At 40.9% G+C, this 21468-nt stretch overlaps 1 protein-coding gene across 2 annotated transcripts in view; it reads right to left on the reverse strand.

The window, feature by feature from the left end:
- Nucleotides 1-21262, reverse strand: part of PLS1 (plastin 1) — a 112248-nt gene extending 90986 nt beyond the window's left edge. The window contains exons 1-2 of one of the 2 annotated variants that reach the window (XM_045503414.1): nucleotides 21164-21262; nucleotides 20315-20414 (exon numbers count right to left, since the gene is read on the reverse strand). The gene's annotated coding sequence lies outside the window, so the exon portion shown is untranslated. The remainder of the gene's footprint in view (nucleotides 1-20314; nucleotides 20415-21163) is intronic. The other variant, XM_045503413.1, reaches the window with a different exon arrangement.
- Nucleotides 21263-21468: the final 206 nt, after the last annotated feature.

The raw sequence follows: 21468 nt of genomic DNA on the forward strand, positions 1-21468 counted from the left end.
TTGCATCCATATTCATCAGGGATATTGGCCGGTAGTTCTCTTTTTTAACTGGGTCTCTGTCTGGTTTAGGAATCAAAGTAATACTGGCTTCATAGAATGAGTCTGGAAGTTTTCCTTCCCTTTCTATTTCTTGGAATACCTTGAGAAGGATAGGTATTATCTCTGCTTTAAACGTCTGGTAGAACTCCCCTGGGAAGCCATCTGGTCCTGGACTCTTATTTGTTGGGAGATTTTTGATAACCGATTCAATTTCTTCGCTGGTTATGGGTCTGTTCAAGCTTTCTATTTCCTCCTGATTGAGTTTTGGAAGAGTGTGGGTGTTCAGGAATTTGTCCATTTCTTCCAGCTTGTCCAATTTGTTGGCATATAATTTTTCATAGTATTCCCTGATAATTGTTTGTATCTCTGAGGGATTGGTTGTAATAATTCCATTTTCATTCATGATTTTATCTATTTGGGTTATCTCCCTTTTCTTTTTGAGAAGCCTGGCTAGAGGTTTGTCAATTTTGTTTATTTTTTCAAAAAACCAACTCTTGGTTTCGTTGATCTGCTCTACAGTTTTTTTAGACTCTATATTGTTTATTTCTGCTCTGATCTTTATTATTTCTCTTCTTCTGCTGGGTTTAGGCTGCCTTTGCTGTTCTGCTTCTATTTCCTTTAGGTGTGCTGTTAGATTTTGTATTTGGGATTTTTCTTGTTTCTTGAGATAGGCCTGGATTGCAATGTATTTTCCTCTCAGGACTGCCTTCGCTGCGTCCCAAAGCGTTTGGATTGTTGTATTTTCATTTTCGTTTGTTTCCATATATTTTTTAATTTCTTCTCTAATTGCCTGGTTGACCCACTCATTCGTTAGTAGGGTGTTCTTTAACCTCCATGCTTTTGGAGGTTTTCCAGACTTTTTTCTGTGGTTGATTTCAAGCTTCATAGCATTGTGGTCTGAAAGTATGCATGGTATAATTTCAATTCTGGTAAACTTATGGAGGGCTGTTTTGTGACCCAGTATATGATCTATCTTGGAGAATGTTCCATGTGCACTCGAGAAGAAAGTATATTCTGTTGCTTTGGGATGCAGAGTTCTAAATATATCTGTCAAGTCCATCTGATCCAATGTCTCATTCAGGGCCCTTGTTTCTTTATTGATCGTGTGTCTAGATGATCTATCCATTTCTGTAAGTGGGGTGTTAAAGTCCCCTGCAATTACCACATTCTTATCAATAAGGTTGCTTATGTTTATGAGTAGTTGTTTTATATACTTGGGGGCTCCGGTATTCGGCACATAGACATTTATAATTGTTAGCTCTTCCTGATGGATAGACCCTGTAACTATTATATAATGTCCTTCTTCATCTCTTGTTACAGCCTTTAATTTAAAGTCTAGTTTGTCTGATATAAGTATGGCTACTCCAGCTTTCTTTTGGCTTCCAGTAGCATGATAAATAGTTCTCCATCCCCTCACTCTCAATCTAAAGGTGTCCTCAGGTCTAAAATGAGTCTCTTGTAGACAGCAAATAGATGGGTCTTGTTTTTTTATCCATTCTGATACCCTATGTCTTTTGGTTGGCGCATTTAATCCATTTACATTCAGTGTTATTATAGAAAGATACGGGTTTAGAGTCATTGTGATGTCTGTATGTTTTATCCTTGTAGTGATGTCTCTGGTACTTTGTCTCACAGGGTCCCCCTTAGGATCTCTTGTAGGGCTGGTTTAGTGGTGACAAATTCCTTCAATTTTTGTTTGTTTGGGAAGACCTTTATCTCTCCTTCTATTCTAAATGACAGACTTGCTGGATAAAGGATTCTCGGCTGCATATTTTTTCTGTCTAGCACACTGAAAATCTCGTGCCAATTCTTTCTGGCCTGCCAAGTTTCAAAAGAGAGATCAGTCACGAGTCTTATAGGTCTCCCTTTATATGTGAGGGCATGTTTACCCCTTGCTGCTTTCAGAATTTTCTCTTTATCCTTGTATTTTGCCAGTTTCACTATGATATGTCGTGCAGAAGATCGATTCAAGTTACGTCTGAAGGGAGTTCTCTGTGCCTCTTGGATTTCAATGCCTTTTTCCTTCCCCAGTTCAGGGAAGTTCTCAGCTATTATTTCTTCAAGTACCCCTTCAGCACCTTTCCCTCTCTCTTCCTCCTCTGGGATACCAATTATGCGTATATTATTTCTTTTTAGTGTATCACTTAGTTCTCTAATTTTCCCCTCATACTCCTGGATTTTTTTATCTCTCTTCTTCTCAGCTTCCTCTTTTTCCATAACTTTATCTTCTAGTTCACCTATTCTCTCCTCTGCCTCTTCAATCCGAGCTGTGGTGGTTTCCATTTTGTTTTGCATTTCATTTAAAGCGTTTTTCAGCTCCCCGTGACTGTTCCTTAGTCCCTTGATCTCTGTAGCAAGGGATTCTCTGCTGTCCTGTATACTGTTTTCAAGCCCGGCAATTAATTTTATGACTATTATTCTAAATTCACTTTCTGTTATATTATTTAAATCCTTTTTGATCAGCTCATTAGCTGTTGTTATTTCCTGGAGATTCTTCTGAGGGGAATTCTTCTGCTTGGTCATTTTGGATAGTCCCTGGCGTGGTGAGGACCTGCAGGGCACTTCCCCTGTGCTGTGGTGTATAACTGGAGTTGGTGGGCGGGGCCGCAGTCCGACCTGATGTCTGCCCCCAGCCCACCGCTGGGGCCACAGTCAAACTAGTGTGTGCCTTCTCTTCCCCTCTCCTAGGGGCGGGATTCACTGTGGGGTGGCGTGGCCTTCTGGGCTACTTGCACACTGCCAGGCTTGTGATGCTGGGGATCTGGCGTATTAGCTGGGGTGGGTAGGCAAGGTGCACAGGGGCAGGAGGGGCAGGCTTAGGTCGCTTCTCCTTAGGTGATCCACTTCAGGAGGGGCCCTGTGGCAGCGGGAGGGAGTCAGATCCGCTGCCGGAGGTTTGGCTCCGCAGAAGCACAGAGTTGGGTGTTTGCGCGGAGCGAGCAAGTTCCCTGGCAGGAACTGGTTCTCTTTGGGATTTTGGCTGAGGGATGGGCGGGGGAGATGGCGCTGGCGAGCGCCTTTGTTCCCCACCAAACTGAGCTCTGTCGTCCGGGGGGGCTCAGCAGCTCTCCCTCCCTTTGTCCTCCAGCCTTCCCGCTTTCCGAGCAGAGCTGTTAACTTATGACCTCCCAGACGCTAAGTCGCGCTTGCTGTCGGAACACAGTCCGTCAGGCCCCTCCGCTTTTGCCCGCCAGACTCCGGGGCTCTGCTTGGCCGGCGAGCCGCCCCTCCGCCCCGGCTCCCTCCCGCCAGTCCGTGGAGCGCGCACCGCCTCGCCGCCCTTCCTACCCTCTTCCGTGGGCCTCTCGTCTGCACTTGGCTCCGGCGACTCCGTTCTGCTAATCCTCTGGCAGTTTTCTGGGTTATTTAGGCAGGTGTAGGTGGAATCTAATTGATCAGCAGGATGCGCGGTGAGCCCAGCGTCCTCCTACGCCGCCATCTTCCCCGGGCTTCAAAAATTTTTAAGTAATATATGTGTGTGTACACTGCATATTATGTGTATATTATAGGCATATAATTTTAATTTGCAGAAATGACATTCACCAATAACTGATGGGAGAGTTGTTTATTGAATAAATGCCTAGATGAGGTTAATTATGTTCAAACACTGAATTTGAATAATTTAAGTAATCAATAAGGCAGTTCACTATCTATTTGTAAGACTAAAACCATACAGAGCTGGTTCAGCCCAAGAGTAAATAAACTCAGGTTACTCATCAAGGGTTTTTTAAACACAAATCTGGCCCACTGCCTGCTTGCATACAACCTTGACCTCTAAATGGTTTTCATATATTTAAACAGTTGAAAAAATCAAAAGAATAGTTTGTGACATGAAAATTACAGTAATTATTATTTTAGCACCCATAAATAAACTTCATTGGAGCATAAACAAGCTTATTCATTTACTATTGTCTATGGCTGCTTTCCTGCTACAAGAGCAGAGTAAGGTAGTTGGAACAGAGACCACATGACCCACAAAACCTAAAATATTTATTATCTGGCCCTTTATAGGAAAAGTTTCCCAACCCTTGGTCTAGACTGTCATTTCTATGAGGGTAGAAACTGCTGGAACCTATCTCAATGTCTGACCTAAACTATGTTCAGTAAATATCTGATGAATAAATATGATATCAACATGAAGGTGGAGCTCCTCCTATATCTTAAGGATAGTTGTTCTCAAACAACAAAGAGCCTTTTTCAAACAGAGACCAAGAGAGGACTGCTCCAGTCCGTACAGCCCAACTAGGGTCTTTGTTATCTTATACTTTTAATGGTGGAATTTTAGGTTACACCTAATAACAAGGTCAGATCATAAAGACAAACTAACACAGGAGTTCTGCATTGATCAGTAGTATATTTTTTAATTTTTATTTGAGAGAGAGAGGAAAAAAAAAACACCAGTGGGGGAGGGGCAGAGAGAAAGAGGGAGAGAGGGGAGAGAGAGAGAGAGAATGAATCCCAAGCAGGCTCCTAGCTGTTAGCAGAGTCTGACGTGGAGCTCAGTCTCACAAACTGTGAGATCATGAACTGAGCTGAAATCAAGAGTCTGATGCTCAACCAACTGAGCCACCCAGATGCCCTAGTAGTGTATTTTTAAGAAAAGGAAAAAATGGCATCACAAAGTCACAACTGAGGAGAATTCATTTGGAGAAAAAAACATTTATAAAAAAAAATTCCTATGGGCTTAATTCACTACAAACTTATTTCTAAATATGGCTATAAAAAAGTTTGCAGAGGGGTGCCTGGGTGGCTCAGTGGGTTGAGCGTCCGACTTCAGCTCAGGTCACGATCTCACAGTCCGTGAGTTCGAGCCCTGCGTCAGGCTCTGGGCTGATGGCTCAGAGCCTGGAGCCTGTTTCCGATTCTGTGTCTCCCTCTCTCTGCCCCTCCCCCGTTCATGCTCTGTCTCTCTCTGTCTCAAAAATAAATAAACGTAAAAAAAAAAAAAAATTAAAAAAAAAAAGTTTGCAGAGAGGCACCTGGGTGGCTGAGTAGATAAAGCGTCCTACTCTTGATTTCACCTCAGGTCATGATCTCCTGGTCATGAGATCGAGCCCCGTCTCAGCCGTGGAACCTAAGATTCTCTCTTTCCTGTCCCTGATCAGGTGCTCTCTCTCTCTCGCTCTCAAAAAAAAGAAAAATTGTTAAGGGGCACCTGGGTGGCTCAGTAGGTTATGCATCCGACTTCGGCTCAGGTCATGATTCTCAAAGTTCATGGGTTCGGGCCCCACATCAGGCTCCATGCTCAGAGCCTGGAACCCGCTTTGGATTCTGTATCTCCCTCACTGTCTGCTCCTTCCCTGATCATACTCTGTCTCTCAAAAAATAAGTAAACATTAAAAAAACGTTTTATGTTAAAAAAAAATAAGGGTTTGCAGGTGCGTTGACTGGCTCAAACAGTTCAGCCTCCCTCCAACTCTTGATTTTGGCTCAGGTCATGATCTCAGGACCATGGGATCTGGCTCCACACTCAGTGTGGAGCCTACTTAAGATATTCTCTCTCTCTCTCTCTCTCTCTCTCTCTCTCTCTCTCTCTTCCTCCCTCCCTCCTTCCCACCCTCCCTCCCTCTACCTCTCCCTCTGCCCCCTCTCCCAGTCACAGTCCCCCTCCCCTAAAATTATTTTTTTTTAAATCTGCAAAGTCTAAAGTGGCAAAAACAAGTATAAATCCAAATCACAGTAAATATTGGATCTCACTGCAATCTATGTTAGTCTGACAACATCCAGAGTGCCACCTTCAATCTAGGGAGCATCACCTATAAAAGTATAGTGACAATCTGGTTTCTAGAGGAAAGCTATCAGCATGGTGACGGGTCTAATCTAGGCATCATTTCAAACAAGGCAAGTTGCTGGAACTGGAGAATATTTATCATGGACGTGAAATCACTGTCCTCAATCTGAATTATTTAATTCATGTAAAACATTTAATAGAGTACCTCAATAAATGTAAGCTTTAATCATCATCACCTGAAGAATTATAATGTAAAAAAGCAAATTTTTCTTATAAGTTTTTCTTTATTCCCTTAGAAGATTCAACCTTGATATCCACAAATGTATATCAAGTTACTGAATCAGCCATACCTAAATTATTATTAATTTGTTAGTTTATGTCAAAGTTCATTTGGAATTTAGTATCCAGTAATTATCTATATTTTTCTCTCTTTACTAGAGTTTTTTGGGTTTTTTTGGGGGGTGGGTTAGGTTTTGGGGTTTGCTTTGTTTTGTTTTGTTTTGTTGTCAAACTAACTAATTCTCTTGCTCTAAAGAAGACAAAGCAAAGACATTTACTGTTCATGAAGAGTCATGTGTTTCTTGTCACTTCCAGCAGGAATGTGATTAGTTCTATCCAATGGGTTGTGAGTAGAAGTGATGTATGTCACTCTAAGCCAAAGCAATTCAGAGCTATTATGTGACCCTCTAGCTCCTCTTCCTCTGCTAAGATGGTTTGGAAGCCCCCTGTTAAAACAGCAAAATCACAAAAATCGCAGCATCCTGGGTCTCTGAGTCACTGCATATAGAACAGCTAGCTGTTCTGGAGAACAGCCAGAGCACACTGACATTGGTGTAACAAGAAATCAATGGAGATTTCAGGGTCATTCATCACTGCAATATAGCCTACCCTATCTTAACTCACACAGAAAATCTGTGCAGAAATAAAACCTGTGTCAGTCTGTGATCAACCAATTTGGGCCACTTACAAGGATTAGTTGAATCAAGTAGGGAAATTTCCCAAACCTTCCTCAGATTTTCTGTGCATCTTTATTATTTCATTTCAAGTGCATTTAAAGGTTATTACCACACCTACCCTTTTTCCAAGATAAGTATTTAAGAGCAAATTCTCTGTGTTATTCACTTATTACTAAAACTCAAGATCTTACTGAGACATACAATAAGCGATGTACATTGAGTAATGTAACCACTGACAAATCTTAGTTGAATATATTGTTCTCCCACGTGGTTCTTTTCCTGTTTTATGACCCTCAGGCTTCATTTCAGGAGACACATGTGGCAGTGGAACTACTAGGCCACAGGCAGACAAGATGGCGTAGTGACCTGAGCAAAACTGGCTCAGTTCTCCTTTGTTAGCAAGCAATCAACAAGTATGCTGTTAATTGGACAGACTGATTTCAATGGGGCCGTGAACACAGAGACATGCTATCTCCTCCAGCTGGCAGTAAAAATATCCAGTAAGATAAGGACTAAGCCTATGTCCTTCAATACATTCCTGATTTAAAACCACTGGAAATTCTGGAGGCTGGCCTGGACAACAGTAAGGTATAAACTTCTACAGTCCTGGGTTCAAATCTCAGCTCAACTACTGACAGCTGTGTGACTCAGGCCAAGAGACACAGCCTCCCTATTCCTCAGTTCCCTGCCCCCTTCACAGAGCCTCTGAGAGGATTTACTGGAATTGATGGTGGTCGGAATAGTCATTATACATTATACCCTTATTGCCTCAGAACCATGGAATTTTTATTTATTTATTTATTTATTTTTTATTTTTTTTTTTCAACGTTTATTTATTTTTGGGACAGAGAGAGACACAGCATGAACGGGGGAGGGGCAGAGAGAGAGGGAGACACAGAATCGGAAACAGGCTCCAGGCTCCGAGCCATCAGCCCAGAGCCTGACGCGGGGCTCGAACTCACGGACTGCGAGATCGTGACCTGGCTGAAGTCGGATGCTTAACCGACTGCGCCACCCAGGCGCCCCAGAACCATGGAATTTTTAAAGTCAATCTGAATTTCTATTAACTTTGTGTTTTATTACAAGCAAAACATCATTCTTGGGTACATATAAGGCAGTGAAAAATATATCTTTGGCTTTACCCTTAGATTAGATGCTGTCTAATGACTATCACAATGATAAATTCTATCACTTTATCTAATCATCTTTCAATGTGATCAAGTCCTTGCTAGGAAAAAAAAAATATCTGGAGTTAAATGTCTGTTCATTCCCCAGAGGAAACTGAATTTTTTGAATTCCTAAGAATTTCCTATTAATTATATACTTTCGCCGCTTTCCAATTCTGATTATGTATTTTTATACTCCAGGTACACTCCCCCATGTAATAATTTTTATACTAAAAACCAATATCAATGCAGCCGAATCACAAAAAATAAAATTCAGACCAATTCCAACAGAGGGGCATGCTACAACCTACCTGACTACTACTCAAAACTCTGAAGGTCATCAGAAAAAAAAAAAAAAAACAAAGAAAAGCAGAGAAACTATCACAGCCAAGAGGAGTCTAAGAAATGTTAACTAAATGTAAAGTGCTATCCTCAATGGGATCCTGGAATGGAAACAGGAGTTTCTATAAAAACTAAGGAAATATAAATACAGATTTTAGCTAATAATGATGTAACAATATTGATTCATTGATTATAACAAATGTACCACACTAGTATAAGACCTTAATAGGGTAATCCATGTGTCAGTGTGGGGCACGTGGAAAGTCTCTGTACCATCTACCTAATTTCTCTGTAAATCTAAAACTGGACTGAAAAATAAAGTTTATTAATTTAAAAAAATGTTACCACAATGAGATACCACTTTCACATCAAAATGGACGTAATCAAAAACAAATTGCAATTGCTGGTGAGGATCAGACACTGGAACTCTCATACATTGCTGGTAGGAATGTAAAATGGTGCTGTCACTTTGGAAAACAGTCTGGTGATTCCTCAAAATGTTAAACAAATTACCATATGACCCAGAAATTCCACTTCTAGATATATGCCCAAGATAAATGAAAACAAATGCCCCCCAAAATACTTGTTCACAAATATTCATAGCAGCAATGTTCATAATAGCCAAAATGTGGTAACCACTCAGATGCCCATCAACTGATCAATAAATGTGGTAGGAACCACACAATGGACTATTATTGAGCCATAAGGAGTGAAATTTTGATACTACAACATGGATGAACCTTGAAAATAATATGCTAAGAGAAATAAGCCAGACACAAGAGGCAACATATTGTATGACTCCATTTATATGAAATTTCAAGAATATGCAAATCTACAGGGAAAGAAAGTAGATTTGCCATTGCCTAAGCAGGAGGTGGGTATGAAATGAGGAGTGTTAATGGATATAGTAAAATATCCTAAAATGGATTTATACTTTAAATGAGTGAATTGAATGGTATGTAAATTAAACCTCAATAAAGCTGTTATGTTAAAAAAAAAAAAAGGCAACGTCATCATGAGCACCAAGAACACTGATGGAACACTGTTTAATCCTAGTCAAGGCAAAGGTTTTAACAATGTCTGGTTAATATGAAAACTTTAATTTCCCTGAGAAGTCTTGCTGCTTGATTTTGTAATACCCTTAGTAAAATGCCTAAGGGCATAACATAATGGAAAGAACTTATGCACACAGAAGGCATGAATGAATCTTTTTAGATTAAATGAACAATATCTCTAACATAAGGCCTTCCTAAAGTGTGCCTGAGATGTGAAATAGGATGCAAAAGAATATTCCCACTGATATTTAATAAATTAACTTGCAAAAATGAGTATCATGGTCCACTCTATCAGTACACTACCTTAGAATGCAGTCATTTCCTCTGAATTACTAGAAAATTACAATGTTTTCAGTCTTCCATTAATTGTCCCAGTCCTATGAGAAACTGAATACTAACCTTGCAGAAAACTTCAATTAAGGTTTTGTCGCCCACAGCACAATACATAACACACAGGGAGAATATAACTCAGTAAAAATTCAGCAACATGAATTTTTTTTTATCCTACACATTTCAGATTTATATTAACAGGAAATACAATAATTTCAAAAACCAAACTACTTTGTTCAAAATTAAAAAGATGAATTTTTGCCCATATTAATCAAGTCTAATTTCATGAATCAAGAACTGAATTACAATTGACCCTTGAACAACAGAGGTTTGAACTGCATGGGTCCACTTATAGGCAGATTTTTTTTTGTCGATACAATACAGTACTGTAAATGTATTTTCTCTTCCTTATAATTTACTTAATAACATTTTCTTTTCTCTACCTTATTTTTCTGTAAGAATATAGCATTATAATTCATATAACCTCCAAAATATGTGTTCACTAACAGTTCATGTAATCAGTAAGACTTTATTTTAGTTGTTTTTTTTTTTTTAATTTTATTATTTCGTGAGTGAGAGAGAGCATGCATGAAGGGGGGCTGGGGGAGGAGCAAAGAGAGAGAGGGGGAGAGAGAGTATCCCAGGTAGGCTTTGCACTGTCAGCACAAGCCTGATGACGATGATGTAGGTCTCAAAGCCATGACCATGAGATCATGACCTGAGCCAAAATCAAGAGTCGGATGCTTAATCAACTGAGCCACCCAGGCGCCCCTCAGTAAGGCTATTATGTTATCAGTAAGGTTTCTGGTCAACAGTAGGCTATCATCAGTAAAGTTTTTGGGAATTCAGAAGTTATATGTGGATTTTCCACTGCAGGGGAGAATGAGAGAATAGGTAGGCATCTCTAACCTCCAAGTTGTTTAAGGGTCAACTGTACTGTTAACATTAGACAAACTGTGAAACTCGGGTAGAATAAAGTTACTTACGGTTCTTGTTTCATTGACCTGCAGGAAAAACAGGCATCCAAGTCTCTAGTAGATCAGTGTATTAATATACATTTCTTTGAGCATCTTTTAATTTTTTTTTTTCAACGTTTATTGATTTTTGGGACAGAGAGAGACAGAGCATGAATGGGGGAGGGGCAGAGAGAGAGGGAGACACAGAATCTGAAACAGGCTCCAGGGTCTGAGCCATCAGCCCAGAGCCTGACGCGGGGCTCGAACTCACAGACTGCGAGATCGTGACCTGGCTGAAGTCGGACGCTTAACCGACTGCGCCACCCAGGCGCCCCACTTTGAGCATCTTTATAAGCCACTCTCTTACTCCTAATTTGATTCCTTGTAAAACAATATAAAGTAGTTCAAAAGGAATAGAACTTCAACTTATATGTGTCAGTTTATTTCAGAGGTAAAATGAGTTTTATATACATTATCTACAAGTAAAACATTATTATATATTATTATTTAATTCATTTCTGGAATTAGTTCAGAATTCATGTGAATCTACAAAGATCCTTATATTTTAACTCAAGCTATGCATCTGTCTCCTGAAAACGGACAGGGTATCTCTCAAGATTTACTGTCAGTAAAACAGACAAGGGGTTAGCAGTCTAAAAATAAGGCACCAGGGGGTGCCTGGTTGGCTTATTCAGTAGAACATAGGACTCTGGATCTTGAGGTCATGAATTTGAGCCCCACATTGGGTGTAGAGCTTGATATCTAGATAGATAGATAAAATAAGGCACCATAGATTTTAAGTCTCTATAAGCAAGTAGAAGCTAGAAAGTACTAAGTATGTGGTGGGGAGGCTGTGGGTATAGATTCATCCATTCATTAATTCCTTTTTATCTTATATTCATTCAACAACTTATCAAGTTCTGACTATGCATTAGGCAATGGAGACACAAAGTTAGATATAACCTTGCCCTCAAGAAGCTTACACTCAAAAAGAAAAAAAAAAAAAAAAGCAGCAGCAGTTCACACTCTACATGGCCATCCACATCTGTGGCCCCAAGAACTTAAAATAAATCTTAGTGTTATTAGATTTTATTTTTTTTTAAAGTTACATTCTTTTTTGTTTAATTATTTATTTATTTATTCATTTAAATAATCTCTAAACCCAACATGGGGCTCGAACTCATGACCCCAAGATTAAGCGTCACATGCCCTCTTGATTAAGCCAGCCAGAAGCCCCTATTAGAAGATTTTAATCTAAAATGTGTATGATACCTTTCAATTTAACTATTTTATCTTATTTAATTCACAACAAAATACAAACCACCACCACCACCAAGGTTCAAATGGGCTGCATTACTCCCCCACCTAGTGCACCTCTTAGCTGTAGATTGTGGGCAAAGGGGAGTCAGTTAGCTCTGTCCCACTCACTATGCTGCTTCTTTTATCAGTCAGCTAGCAAGTGGTAGCACCAGGGTAGCAACTTCTACTCACAAATCCACATTTTTTTGCTTTTCCAAGAACAATGTAGTTCTCAGGACAGGATACTTTTTAGGGGATACGCACGGAAGATTCTCAAAATCTCCAATGAGTCATAAATGTCTTTCCCATTTGTGAGCATCCCCCAGAAAGATGAACAAAAGGGACCACATGGTCTTAGTGCCCTTTAACACCCAGACACAAGCTCTTCTAAACCAGTACTAAACCAGTAGACATTGCCCCATTTATAGCTAAAGCAATTCTGAAGAGACACCACATTGTCATTTACCTTAATCTTTCAGCACTTGAAGTCAGCTTCAAAGTATCTGCTGAGGACACCATACTGATATCTTTAGCCTTAACTTTTGAATTCCCTTGTCTTCCCAGAACAATCCAGAACAAGTACTACAATCACTAGACCTAGCAATTTATTTATTTTTGTTTCATTTTTATCATCTCTCTCAGAAATTCAAACCAGTTGACCTTTTACATTTTACATATTTTTTGAAAGACATTAATGATAATTTTCGCAAATCCAAAAGATGACCTATTAAAATCAAAACCAAGGAAAAGTATTTTTAGGTATTTATCTAAGAGAGTATGAACTATAGATTAATGCACTGTAAGAAAGAGGGGTCCTCCTCTTCTTATGTGTTTGGGGGTTAGGAGGGAACTGACAGAGTAAGCCAAGGTAAGTCTATGACCCAACACTGCCTGAAGACTGAAGTCCAAATCCCGATAACCTCATACTCAAAATGCTCCACAACATTCCCTAAATGCCTTTCCAGTCTTATCACCCTGCACTTCCCCAAAATGAACCAGAGTATCCATCCCCAACTGGACCTGCACTTCCCTGCTACACCTCCATTCTGAGGTTCAGTCACCCCTTGTCTGGAATGCCTCTTCCTCTCCCTGCTGACCATTCTCTCCCTGGTGAGCATCTGCCAACCTTCAATGACCACCCGCTTCAAATGCCCCCTCCTTCATTATTTGCTATATGTTGACTAATGCTCCCTCATTTCAGCTGGCTTACAAAGATGCATAAAACATCAGAAGATGGCATAAATCATCACTCCCTCAACTCTGTCCTGCCTCCCCTACTTGTTACAATGGAAAGAGAGCCTTCCTTCATCTCAGCCCCATCACTCTTGGCTTCTATCATTCCTACAGCACGTGGCACCAGCTGCCCTGTACTGGAGCCATGAATTCATGCATCTCAACTCTCCTATAAGACTACACATTTTCTAAGGGCAGGGAAGGAACTTTTTGCAATTGTGTACATCCCACCTCTTAGCTCAGAGCTTACAAACTATTCCAATAATGCTTGCTGAATAAAGTTTAACATTATATCCAGATTAGCAAAAATAAAACCCAAGTATGTACCCCTTGAATATACCAGTGGTTCATACTTGGTTTGGAATTCACTCCTAACATCATCTAGCTGATGCTGGCTGTTCAGCTTTCCATGGTGGAATGGCCATACTGACTAAACAGAAGCTATTTAAAAATATGTGATATAAGAAAAGGACTGATTTCTAGCGAGAACTGGGGAGTCGGGGGTCTAGAGTGGATAAGGAACTTCTAGAGGACAGACAGCAAGGGGCACAAGGCACTTGGTAAACAAGACTAATTAAAAAACAAAACAAAAAAAAACTTGAAACATCAATTTTGTGAAGGCAGTACAGTTTCAAAAGAAAACTATTTTTTTCCCTAGCTCATCTATTGCACACTTCCTTTATTCCAGCCCATTGTTTCTCAAAGTGTGGTTCCTAGATTATCAGCCTTACTTGGGAACTTGCAGAAATGAAATTCTCCAACCCCATCACAGACCCAAAGAATAAGCAACTCTAGAGATGGGACCTAGCAGTCTGTTTTTCAACATGCTCTCCAGGCGATTCTTATGCATGCTTACATTTTAGAACACATTCAAGTACCTGCAGTTTCCCAAAGAGGTCAGCTCTTTCTCGTCTCCACGCTTTTGCTCCTGCTGTCACTGCTCCATGGAATGTTTTTTTCCTCCATCTATTCTCAATAGACTGAACTTGTGTTTTCAAGGCTCAGCTCAAAAGTCTTGACACCTTCCTCAACCCAATGAACAGAATTAATGGCTCTCCCAAAGCTTCATTCTGCCCTTCCTCCTGGTGTTGACTCCTGTCACAGGCTGTCCCTGTGTCTGCTTCCTCCATCTGACTGCAAATACATGAGTACAAGGACATGTCTCACTGACAGCTCTGCCCCCAACTCACCTTCCTTTATTCAACTTCAGCTCCTTGATTTTGTAGAGGAAAGAAAATTATTCTTCTGCAGTAAGCCTCTGATTGACAATGAGCAGCCTGCTGAGAGTCATCCAAGCCCTCTAGCCCTAATGAAGATTAATAAATATCCTTATCAAGGAACATCTGAAGTCCAGGGGGCAGTTGTTGAAGGCCCCTCTGGCAATGGAGAAATCTCTTAAAGAGCACCATAGTCAAGGCTTAGCCACAAACATATTTAGGATTTTATAAAAAGTATAAATTTCATTGAGAAATTATTCCCTCTGCTCAGTAAAATATGGATTGGTTGGATGAGCACTGGATTTGGAGTTAGATGAAGCCCCAGGAGGACAGGGCCTTGTATCTGTCTTGGCTAGCACTATGGTCCCATGCTGAGCTCAGACATTTTGTCACATGCTGAAATTAGAAGACACAGATAGGAGTTCCATCTTTGTCCCTTTTAACTAGGTACTCTCAAGCAGGCAAGTCAATCTCACAGTCTTGGCCATTTATCAGTGAAAGACAGCAAAGTCAGAAAATTATTATAACTATCAATAAATGCCTTACCTCCTTATTTTATAGTTTACTAATTGCTTTCACATTCACTGTCTTGTTTGATCATTAAACTAGAAGGCCTCCCTTCTCATCAGGTCAGACTTTGCCTCTTCATCCGCAGCCCTGAACACAAGCCAAATGATTTCAGGTATCGAAACTTTAAATTACCTGAAGGAGCTCATTCCGATTAACCATTATGCATTCAGAGATTCTCAGATTACCTTTCTCCAGTGACAGTGATCTTTTTTTTTTAATTCGTTTATGTTTTGAGAGAGAGGGAGAAAGTGGGCGCACAACCGCGAGCACACGAGGAGGGAAGGGGCAAAGAGAGAGGGAGAGAGAGAGAATCCCAAGCAGGCTCCATGCTGTCACCACAGAGCGTGACTCGGGGCTCAAACCCACGAACTGTGAGATCATGACCTGATCTGAAATCAAGAGTTGGATGCTTAACCAACTGAGCCACCCGGGTACCCCTCCATTCACAGTGATCTTGAGTTTAACTTGGGCTATTTGAGGATAAGAAAAGGGATAAAACAAATTGCTATTATTGTTGTTTTTCCAAAATTAATTCACTTGCATGACAACTTTGCTAAAAAAACATCACTGAATTTATGTAAGCTGTGTTTCATGGCTGGCACCTTACTGACCTGATAACACTTAAACTCTGTAAGAACTAAGCCACTCTTGAAAATACCACCTGGACCAAAAGAATGTCCCAATGAACCTAAACCTGAGGACAGAGAAAGGAAAAAGGGACACTTCATCAGAATAAAGTGCTAAGAGAGACTTCAGATGAAAGAATTCAGGAGTATGAAAATTTTGGGTTTGTTCCCAAAGGTTATAAATACTAACTTGATATTGAGCTAAAGGTTCAATTATGTACTAACTTGGTACTGTCTTTCCACCAAATTATTGATGAATAGCATTAAAACCTAAGCAGAGGCTCATTTACCAAACCTCAAAATTCTGTTTTGCATTGATTTTTATCTATAAACAGTACACTTTGAGCATGTATCATCAAGGACAAAAAAAAAGAGGAACCAATATAGCTACAAAGGATGGCATTTAAGATGACAAAGTGAAATGAGACAAAAAGTCTACTTGTGACTTTGATCATTCACTGGAAATGAGCTGGTTCTGAACCTGCTTTTCTTTCATTTCAACAGTTTAATCTAGATTCTGAGCACCAGCTATGGGAACAATGTGTGAATGCAGCTGGTACTTTCTAGCTAAGGCATTCAAATTGCTTGATCAACATCAGTTTGAGGTCACAGATTGTCATGCATCACTTTGGATTTTACAACTGTGATCTGTGGGGTAGGTTTACTCTTTTATTCATAGAGTGCAGAGGGCCTCAATTGGGAATTTGTTGTAGGGAATAAGGTTTAGACAAGTAGACCTTGGTCCAATGCTTAATTACCATGCCTGGTCCTCTTACACACATTTACCAATGTTTTAAACTCAAATTCAACCCAAATTCTATTATGACGGCAACTGCTAAAATCACTTGTTTCTTGGTTCTCCAGCAAATTGAAGGGGATTTCATCATTTTTTAAATTAGAAAAAAAAGGTGTTATTTCTTGGATCTTTAAACTATTTATTGAATTTATCAATAATAAAGTAAATAAATGTCAACTATTTCCCCAAAAATCTTTTGCTTTTTATCATGAAGAAGGCAAGCTACAAACCTTCCATCTTACAAAGACCATCCATCCACCTCACCATCGGAAAAGACAGTTTCTCATGTTTCCTCTGTGGTTGGCTTGGATTTTTTGAAGGAGGCATGTCTGTGTGCAGTGAGTTATCATTCAAATATTCTTGTAGCTTTATAGCTCTGAATTGCTTAAAAGTAAATAAAAATTTAGTTTCTTATCAAGTCTAAAGTTCTTTCACAATTGGGCTTTATGAGCAAACTATCTGTAACTCTACTGAAAGATAAAATACCTTCTGATGAAACAAGTGTTTTAAATAAGAAACTCCCCAATCATCACTCTAACATGTGCCCTTTCTGTGCTCATGGTGTTATTAAAAAGCAACTGGCTTTTACAGAAGCCATGCTACATGCTTCTCACCAAAAACAGGCAATAAGTAGTTTGAGACAGAATAGTACAGAAAAGATCATTAAAGCCGAAAGACCCTCACATCCTGTGATCTTTTATGTCAGCAAAATTTCCAGCAATCAAGCTTGTGTAACCATTTTATAACCCGTAAACTTGCACATAGTACAAAGGCCTCTTTCTCATTCTCCTTGATTTTCATCATCATCAAGAAGAAAATGTGGAATTGGATCTTTGTTCAGGGAAAGAGCTGGGTGATAATGATGACTTCTTGGATGTTGTGATGGGTTGAAATGGATGGAGGCCAGAAGCTAGGGGCCTTTCCTTTCATATCCATACCACATGCCCTGGGAAAGCACAAACCAGGAGAAAGTGAAACAGAAGCGAGAATTGACAGGACTCAGCACAGAGAAGGGAAGAATGCTTTCAGTTGGATTCCATGTTGAGACTCCCATGAGAGAGTAATTAGGTTCATCAAGGAGGTGGATGGGAGGCATTTTCTCAAAGGCAACTCACTGGTCAAATTTGGGGACTGCCAGTTCTGACTCTAAACTATTGTCTCTGGGGGCACCTGGGTAGCTCAGTTGGTTACGTGCCTGATTCTTGATTTCAGCTCAGGTATGATCTCACAGTTAGTAGGATTCTCTCTCTCTCTCTCTCTCTCTCTCACTCTCTGGCCCTCCCCTGCTCAAGTGTGTGCGCACACATGCACTCTCTCTCAAAACAAACATTATTTTTAAAAAGTAAATTGTTATCTCTTACCTGGGGGCCTTCCCTGAGGTATCTATGCTCACCTCCAACCACAACAAGTCCACACTGACATCAATTTTGACTGATGTCATAATAAAAAAAAAAGAAGTAATCCCTCTATACTTGGCCAAACCTCCCCCTCTACCCTGGTAAATCATCTCTCAAGCTCTGTCCTCTCAGCTGCTCTCTCTTCTTAACTGCTTTATAAGAATAAGCATCACTACCAGTTGAAGATGGTGATCAACTACATTATGAATGTCAGTGGAAGAGATGTGCCATCAACAACTCCCTCAATGCTGTGTGCACAGTGAAAAGGCTGTGTTTTGATTTGCAAAATGGCTATCTGCAACATCTGTTCCAAGTAAACAAATATTCCAAATCACCTTTTGAACTGAGATTTTGAGTTCAGAACCCCTGCCTTCTGTCTTGTTTTTCCAAGTAGACAGTCTGATCACAATTCTCTCTTAAACCTACCCCCACAGCCATCACCTTCCACCTCGTGGTAGTGTAAAATATATCTCCCCAATACACTCAGTCCAAGGTCTTCTGCCCCAGAGAAGCGAGGCTACCATATTCTTTCCAGACTCAACTCCATTGTGTGCAGACTCTCAGGACTGCAGCCTGACCCCTCCTCACTCTGTGTACTCAACCTGGAAACGGCCACTTATGGCTTGTGTCTTATCTCTTCTGATGATGCAGACACCCTCCCAGTGGCCACCAAGTTCCCCCCTACCTCCTTTTACATTGTTCTCTGAGGTTTTCTGATCCACAGAACATCTCAAACTGGAGTGCCCTGCTGCCAACTCAAATTAAACTTGAGTCTAATAACCGCAAAAAGTTAATGAAATGAGCTAATAGTGAGGAGATGTGAACAGAGGCTCTGCCTACACCACCAACTAGCTTATTAGTTAAGCATAACTCATTTTCTCTTCTTATAATAAGGGAATGGTCTAGATAAAGTAAGTAGGATAGCTCTATGATTTTAAATGCCTACCTTCCCCAAGCCAAAATACACTTATTTATTCATGCAATAACTACTGTCTAATATTGCAAAGCTATTTGCCTAGCATTGTGAAGAGCTAACCATTCCCCAAAGAGCTTATCATCTAGAATGGGAAACAACCATATCAATAACTATAAGAAACAGAAAGAGATAATGTCACAACTGGAGGTATTTATAAGATAAAAACATTACAAGCCCATTACCAACACACCAAGCCTGAAACTCATTTTCAGTAGATCTTTTCTCCTCTGCATCTAGTCTTTTACCAAAAACTTTTTCCGGAGTGCCTGAGTGGCTCAGTCAGTTAAGCATCTTACCTTTGATTTGGGCTCAGGTCATGACCTCACGCTTGGTGAGACTGAGCCCTGCATTGGGGTCTGCACTGACAGTGTGGAACCTGCCTGGGATTCTCTCTCTCTCTCTCTGCCCCTCCTCTGCTTGTGCACATGCTCCCTCTCTCAAAATAAATAAACTTTTAAAAAATGTTCAAAAAAAAGAGCCAACATGCTTAAATGCAGGCCTGGGCAACTCTCCCCTATTATGATTTTACCCCTTCCCCAGAACTCTCCAAACTGATCCATAATCTCTCATCAGAATATGAGAATCACCCAATAGGCTGGTTTGACTTGGCCACTGTCTTGCTACAGGTCTAAGGTGGCCTCCTCCATATTATACAATATCCACATCAAATCACTTTACAAAATGGTCCATACTTCAACTCCCTCCCACAAATGGTGGCTGAGAACATACTTAGTGCTGGATGAGATGTCGAAGTCATAGGCTTTAAGCTCTAAGAGCTTACAAACTGTTGGGAAGTTGGAACACATGCTAATATACAATAATCAGGGATACTAAAGATGAGGGGGACACTAGCAGCACAGACAACAGTAATAAATGCTATAGGGTTCAGAAGAGGGAGAGCTACTTTCTGGCTGCAGTAATCAAGAAAGGCTTCTAAGACAAGATCACACGTGACCTACACCTTGCAGTATGGGCAGGACTTCAGGGAAGGAGGCAAAAAGACATTCTGGGCCAAAGGCCCAATGTGACTGAGGCAAGAAAAGGAGGGAGGTTTCAAAACCACCAAATTGTTAGGTGGGGCCTGAGTGAGAGGGCATTTTTGAAAGGTGTTTACAAGGTACTATCAAGCTTAGTAATAAGCAATGACTAATTTTCTGCTTCAACTAGACTACATGTAAGAAGGTAGAAGAGAAAAATAAAGTTTAATAATCTACCCAAACTGGGAAGAGAGTATCAGCAGGGTTAAAAGAGCCCTAAAATCAGAAAACCTGGGCCCAAGGCCCAGCTTTTGCCAAGGAGGGGCTCTAGCAGCAACAGCAAGTCATTTAACCTCATAGGTCTCGGTTTTCTTATTTGTAAACTGAAGCAGCTGAACTGGCTGACCTCGATGGTCTCTATAGTCCAAAACTAAACCAACTGTATATTATTTCTGTATTAAAACATTCATCATGGGAAAGGGGGGGGCGGGTGAAGGGAAAGGAAAGTATCTGTACTCCCTTTCCATATAGGTTTCTCTTCCTGAACTAAAAATTTCTTTTTCTTAAACTCATTAATTCTATGTATATGTCTCCCACATCATAAATGTAATACTTTACCTAAATAATGTTCAGTGTGTGCCCCCTTACCTAAAATTCTGTGGCTCACGAGTTATCCAACAAATTTGTGCAGCAGGGCCTTAGCCTCCTACAAGTGTATCCAATACCGCAGCTCCAGGATAAAATATCTCTGGATGAGCCATAAGATGTGACCGGGTAAATAAAGGACAGAAAAGTGAGAACTCGTTACTCATCTAAAAGACTCATCTAAAAGACCACTTCGTTTTAATGGCACTAAATGAAGCCTGAAACAGAAGTACTGGAGAAAAAGTAAAGGGTGGGGGAGTCTTATCTTTTATAAAGTTTCTACTTTAAAATGCAGCTGAAATACTTGGAAGTGTCTGGCAAGGAAATTCGCTGAAAGTTGACATTTTTTGTACTGCATCCAGGGGCCCCTCGCTCCAGGAACGGCACCAAAACCAGAAACCACGGATGCGATTTCACTCCAGCCCTATTGATCTTATGCACCAAAAGGCCAAAGGCAAATAAACCACTCGCAGAATTGAAGTGAAACAGGCTGGATCAGAAAGCCTCGTCAAGCAGCCACCCAAAGTTTAAGAGAGAGAGAGGAATATAGAAAAGTTAACAAAATGCCTAACTTCAAGCAGGGAATCATAATTCAATTCTCAGGGTTACTGTGTAAGCAGCATAAATACATGATTTAACACCTGCCCGCACTCCAGGCTGCCGGACTGGGCAGGTGCACACCCGGAGGTCTGCTGGCGCCGCACTGCACAGCCGGGCGCGGGGAGCCGCCTCTCGAGCGAGGGAAACCGGAGAGACTCCCCTCGAGCCGCTGTGCTACAGCGAAAAAGTGAAACTTTGTTTTCTCCCTATTCTTCCAGCCTTCCTCTCGGACCCCACCACCGCGCCCCGTACCTGCCGCAGGCGTCGAGCGCGCAGCTCCCGCTCGGGATCCAAACACCCCCAGCTCCACTCTGCAGATACCACGCCGGGGCCACCTAGCTGCTGCGCTCGCACCACCACGCATGCCCGGCCGGTACCCAAGCCAGCAAACTCCAAATCCACTTGCCGGGTTTTAGCTGCGGTTCCTAGGGGAGAGGACCAGAACCCGGGAGCCGGAGTTCTGCCCGGGAGTGGAAGAGGAGTTGCAGGTGCTGGGAGAGGTGAATGGGCGCTGCTGCAACGTTATCCCTATTGCCCACACTTACCCAGAAAGTACC

This window comes from Leopardus geoffroyi, chromosome C2, assembly GCF_018350155.1.
Source record: "Leopardus geoffroyi isolate Oge1 chromosome C2, O.geoffroyi_Oge1_pat1.0, whole genome shotgun sequence".
Classification (NCBI taxonomy): Eukaryota; Metazoa; Chordata; class Mammalia; order Carnivora; family Felidae; genus Leopardus; species Leopardus geoffroyi.